At 42.3% G+C, this 6,159-nt stretch overlaps 1 long non-coding RNA gene across 1 annotated transcript; it reads right to left on the bottom strand.

The window, feature by feature from the left end:
* Positions 1-614: 614 nt before the first annotated feature.
* LOC119354396 lies at positions 615-3,590 on the bottom strand. The gene is made up of 2 exons (XR_005170844.1): positions 1,655-3,590; positions 615-943 (listed from the first exon to the last, which is right to left on the bottom strand). It is a non-coding gene; the product is annotated as an uncharacterized LOC119354396 (long non-coding RNA).
* Between the last annotated feature and the right edge of the window lie 2,569 nt (positions 3,591-6,159).

Raw genomic sequence — 6,159 nt, 5'->3', positions numbered from 1 at the left:
TCAATCCGTGCTTTATTATTAGGGAAAGACTAGTATAAATGCCCGTGCGTTGCACCGGGCGAATAATAAAATATAACATGCTCCATGTGCCATTATGCAATATTTTTATAAACCAATTTTTGTAAACGTCAGAAATAAGGTTAAACTGAGTATTTCTTTTTGTAAGATGAAATTTGAGGGACCCTAACAATGTTCATCATTACCTATTTTAGCTCCACACTTTCATTTAATCCGAAAAACACCCGTGCGTTGCAACGGGCTTAAAAATTGACTAAACCAGCTTCACGTGCCACTACGCTCGACTTATATTCAAGTCTGACAACCAAATAAGGTTGCCTTCATCTCTATAAGGTGCATATGCGGGTGTGTTGCCACAGGTTGAATTATTGTTAGAAACTGAGGATCCCAAATATCAAACAATAAATTCTGTTAACAGGAAATGCAGTCAGTAGCATGTTCATTTAGTATATGGTTGTTGGCCTAGATTATCACCACAAAATGCTTTGAACTGATGCATTCAATATCATTAAAACTATGCAGACAGAAGATCAAACTTGAAAGATTAATTAATACTCCCGCCGTCTAGGTGTATAAGTCACCTTACTAAAATCAAATAATCCCAAAACATTATGAGTAGTTTTCTGGAAAGGAGGGGTTCAACAAGAGATCACTTAAATTGCATAATAAAGACCACCATTTTGACATATCAAGTAATTCCATCCTATAGACACAAACCTCACTACCAGTCTGTCATGCATTCCTAAAACGGTATGCCTCTCCAGCGGTCACATGTGCACGGCTGGGAACTTTCCCCGAGTGTTTTGTCTGCAAGAGATGGTCAAATTACACGATCTGTGAATAGACGGCACACCCAGCTAGTATTTAACAAAAAAAATGCCGTTGAATTCCCATCATGTAGAAGAAGGCACTGCCACCATGAAACCTGCAATGACAAGAGCATGTAAGTTTTCTTGGTGTGGTACTTGTAATCCACATGCCCTAACTACCAAGTTCTCAACTAAGAATATATATAATACTGCCAACTTATAATATCACCAGTGCTATTTATAGATGCTGACTGGTAGACAAAGATGATCTGAAATGGTTTATGTCAGAGGAAAGAGTAGAGGGTGCCTTTATTGTGTTTTCAACAGTGAAACTTCTATCTCCACAAAGTTTTTCCCTATGTTTCGACTACATGTCATGGCACAAATATTGTTGCTACCACACAAGCTGATGAAAATAGTGTGTACAGAACCCGCGGACCAAGTTGCTCCATGTGAAATTCAACATATAGAAACCTACACAAAGTATAACTATAATCAAGGACATCTAGTGCATTCTTGTCTTTTGGTATTCCAACTCTTCACCAAAAAAATCTACGGAAACCATATGCATAGATTATAGTAGTTATGGTAGCTCATTTCATGTCCAACAAAAATTCATATGTGTTCTTTAAAATAAAAACATAGGTCTTAAATATAAACACAAAGAAATAGGTGGTTTCTTCAAAAAAGGTGTAGAGAATGAACTATATACACTGAATATTCATTACATGAATCAGAAGTAGAAACAGTACTTCAGGACAAAAACATATATAGTACAAGCGGTTCTTCTATCTGTATGTAACCATGTGTCATTAAGCTCAATATACCTCATTTTTCGCTGAAGTCAAGGTCTATTGCGGATCAATGCAAGCAGCTTCAATGTTGAACCTTCAATATAGAATGCAGGCCCTTGAGACTATACAATTGCAGTCAGAGTTGATTGCAATATTGACGCGTATCTCACGAACAGTTAAACACCAACAGCACAGTGTCTACTATATAGTTATCTGATCTACATTTGAAATGTCAAGATATGCAGTAGCGAATAAGACCACTCCAAATTGAGGATGTTGTTCTTGCTGAAATTATTTCGAGAGCTAGCTGCCTACCAGGGAACGGGAATCCATCGTCCAACCACAAACAGATTAATTTTTCTGCCTCTTCCCACAGTAACACGCTAGCTCGCCGCTGCACTGGCCACCATGGAGCCACCTGCTGCTAATCAAAACACACTGCCACCATCTCCTTCCCTAGTGACAGTGTGCTGCCCACCTGTGGTCGACTGTTGTTACACACGCTGCATGCCTAACGCACCACCGGTCCTCTACCTGCCCTCCAACCTTGTCTAGGTCCGACGTACACATGAATAGATACTGAAATTGTATGGTCGCGGCTTACAGCTTACTGCAAGCCCGTCTCAAACTCCCAGTTCCCATGCATGTAGTTTAGTGTTGGTAATACTAATAACAAAACAAAGTAGGTCCACCTTTTGCATATAGTGACCAATCTCCATCCCGTCATCTTCCCTCGCCGGTCCACTCGCCAGTGAGTCTAGAGCCGAGGCGGCGACTCAATGCCCGCCGAATTGAAGGAAGGCCTGACCCAACGGGAGGGCGTTGAAGAGGAAGAGGGAGTACATGGCCGGGAATGCTGGATTGGGTGAGGGGGCTCGCTGAGAGTGTCTCGGAGGAGGGTGCCTGCGCAACTGGTTTGGCGGATGAATACTTCCCGATGCCATTGGTGGTGCCCGAGGCGGTGGCCAGGAAGAGCACTCGCCGCGCAAGCATCAGAAACGGCACGCACTTGCAGGCTATTCCTCTACCTCTGAATCCTGAACTGGTCGTCATAATATTCAGTCATTGCATATGTAGACGTAAGAACTAAGAACTGAATCGGGCATTGGATTACTTATTATGAATTTCTATACGTAGATGTTACTCCTCCACATTTGACTCGATTGAACTCAATTATCTGGACTCGATCAAACTAAAGTATCTTCACATGTCCATGTAATAATTGAACTAATTAATCAAAAAGCAACCTGGTGGGCATTACCTCAAACATATTGTGGGCACTGTGATACAGGATCAGCAGCAACAGAACATGGCCGTGTCTGGCCTGGGGAGGATCAGTAGCAACAGAACAACCTTCACCACCTTCTTCCTCCTCTCCAATGCCTGGACCTCCCCTCTCCTTGACCTCACGACCGCTTCAATCCACCTTTACTGTTGCAATCAGGAAGCACGACCTGGAAAGGCGGTGGCAGCGGCGGTGACTCCATAATATGGTGGAGGCTGCAGGCGCGTCGGCGAGGGAGGCGACGTTGGGCGTGATGCTAGCGACACAGGAGGCCGCGTGTGGCGAGGGAGGCTGGGCGTAAATGTGGCGGGGGCGTGATGGCGATAGGTTTCTGCGCGGTGGTGGCGGAAGTTGACACAGGGAGAGGACGGCGGGGTGGCAGCAGTGCGTGGCATGGTGGCGACAGTGCGTGGCATGGTGGCGGCGTTGATCAGCGGCGAGGGAGGCGGTGCTGGGCGTTGGCGGCCGTGGCGATCCGCGACAGGGCGACGGAGACTGCCATCTCCTCAACGCCTCTCCACTAAAAAGGACCATGGTTTGAATATCAGCGCCGGTGGCCTTGGGGGAGGCGACGGTGGTGGTCAACGAGAGGAGCGCCGAAGGGATGCGGGATCCATGGTGGGTTGTGGGTGGGTGCGCCTGGTGGTGCGATAGGGACAGAAGGGATCGAGGGAGAGAGGGAGATGGGGATCAGACTCGCTAGGTCTTTTTGTACTTACGGGAGGCAGTGGGTAAATATTAGTACCACTTTACGTATATGTTTTAAATTCAAACTGAAAACATAAAATCACGGGAAGAAGCGTATTGTGACGACGAACCCACGGAGTCAATCCATGCTTTATTATTAGGGAGAGACTAGCAAAAATGCCCATGCGTTGCAACGGATAAAAAAGATATCCCTAAAGTCACGGGAGCAAAAACCTGCACCCTCTACTAAAGGGCACAATGTGTAAATGCGAGTCGGACACTGCTTCTTAATGAGACTCATTCATGGTCAATGTTGAATGTGTGTTTCGAAGCAGTTGCTGAGAGGCACGGTCTTTACATCATAACATGTTTGATAAAATAGAAGAGGTCAATGCTAGTATTAAATACGGGAAAACCTTTTGAAGGATTCTTTTTGTGTTTGTACGAATTAGCAGTATATGAAATAAACTGATACACATGTAAATTATCTCCAAACATATCAATATATCACATCGAGATAAAAAGGACTATTGTTGTGAAAAATGTTTGGAAAACTAAAAAAATGATAGTCACGAGTGCTTGCATAGTTAGACACATAATTTTTTTTATCATTCACTTGAGGCATTGATAAGTTGTAAAGTTTTTGGATGTATCAAACTCAATCTATTTCAACATTGTAAATGGTGTAGTTGATTCTGAACCACCATCATACCACCAATAATTATGTTAGCATATTTTTTAGAACAACATATTATTAAATATATGTATTGACCGAGAAAATAATAAAATTTAAGGGAAATACTTTAGTCCACATATATATGTCTATATATATGCATCTAAATTGGTGGGGGAAATGTAGTTGTCAGAACCCATGCATAACAACAGGAGTCATGTACTATCATGGGTCTTGTTTAACATTCAAAATGCATGGAAATTAAATAGGCACAACAGTTAGGCTACAAATTTCCTTGAAAGGAAAACTAGTGTGGCAGAGAACATTTATATCAGTGGTAATGTGAAGCCATAACACAGCAAATTCCAGGGGTACACTGAACAAATAAAAACTTCACCCCATATGGCGCTCCTCCGTAAGGTGACGCGGAGCTCGCTCACCATGGGGTTTGACCGACGCGAAGCGCCTCCGGCGGAAGAATGTGATGGCGCTGCTCCGCCTCAGGATCGAAGCTTCAGAGCGCCGGCACCACCAGGGATATACCAAATATTGTATGCATCTTCAGAGCGCCGGCAAGCCCCTCATCCGTTTGCAGACCCGTCTTCATTCCAATTGCAATCAAGCTAATAAATAAGCATGCGTCTCTTCTTTCGGTATAGCCGTTTAAATTGTCTGCAGTGCACGTCCAAGCCCACAATCCTGAAATTCAGTTTAGATACTTCATCATGGATGGCTCACGTCTAACCGAGGAACGCCATGCATGTAGTCCAGCCCTCCGTTTATTTAATCCCTCTGCCAATGGATTCATCTTATGTACCCTGTTTGCGTGGCCAGTTTGTTGATTTTTCAGGCAAGTTACAAGTGTTTATAAATTGGTGAAAATTAGTATAAGACAACAAGGTGGGACTATTCAACAAAAGATATGCATGCATCATATTTTATAACATAAAATCTGAGACGTGGCTTCTAGCCCATAAAAGGCCCAGTAGTGCATCGTGCCAGGAGAAGGTGCTCATACCACATTACGTCTGAGAGGCCAGCTTGCGTACGTAATTGAGCACGTACGAAAATAGCTTTGCGACGGTCGGACGAAAAATCATAACAACGGACTAATAGTACCACCTCATTTATATTACGATTTTGTCTATACTAATCGTAAAAGCGTATTATAACTGGGCGGAAGCGTATTGTGACGGTGAACCCACGGAGTCAATCCGTGCTTTATTATTAAAAAAAAAATTAGGGAGAGACTAGTAAAAATGCCCGTGCGTTGCACCGGGCGACAAAAGGGGGCACAACCTGTTTCATGTGCCATTTTGCACCATTTTTTATATCCAATTTCAATAAATGTCGACAGTAATGTTGAACATGGAAATTTCCTTATTTTTAATAAAAGTTAATGTTTTCATTAAAAATGTAATACCTTTTGAAGAATAGTTAGCATTTTTATGAAAATTGGAACATTTCTCTATGAATTAATATTTTTATCAGGTGTTTCTTTGAAAATAATGTTTTTCTGTTGTACATTTAGAAATGGTCCTTTAGTAAAAAAAAGTGATTTTCGGTGGAATTATTAAGTGTTGTTAAAAAGTATAAACATATATATTTGAAATGTTTTAAACTTTTTTATGTGTTAAATTTTTATGCTGTTTATACTTAAGGACATGCCAGCTTGAGAAGGAACTTCCTTGAACAGAAGATTATGGCGTCACGGCAACAAAGAAAATCAAGGAAAGGCATTAGCCGTACCTGACGACTGGGGCAGGCCATTGATGATGTTAACACTACCATATGGGCCAAATGGCATCAGACACATTACTGAAGCTGTCGATATAAAAATTGGTTTTGGAATAGCTTAAGAAAAGGCATGTTTACAAATGACATTTAGACAAT

Source organism: Triticum dicoccoides, chromosome 2A (assembly GCF_002162155.2).
Source record: "Triticum dicoccoides isolate Atlit2015 ecotype Zavitan chromosome 2A, WEW_v2.0, whole genome shotgun sequence".
NCBI lineage: Eukaryota > Viridiplantae > Streptophyta > Magnoliopsida > Poales > Poaceae > Triticum > Triticum dicoccoides.
This window is presented reverse-complemented; position numbering and strand designations above follow the sequence as displayed.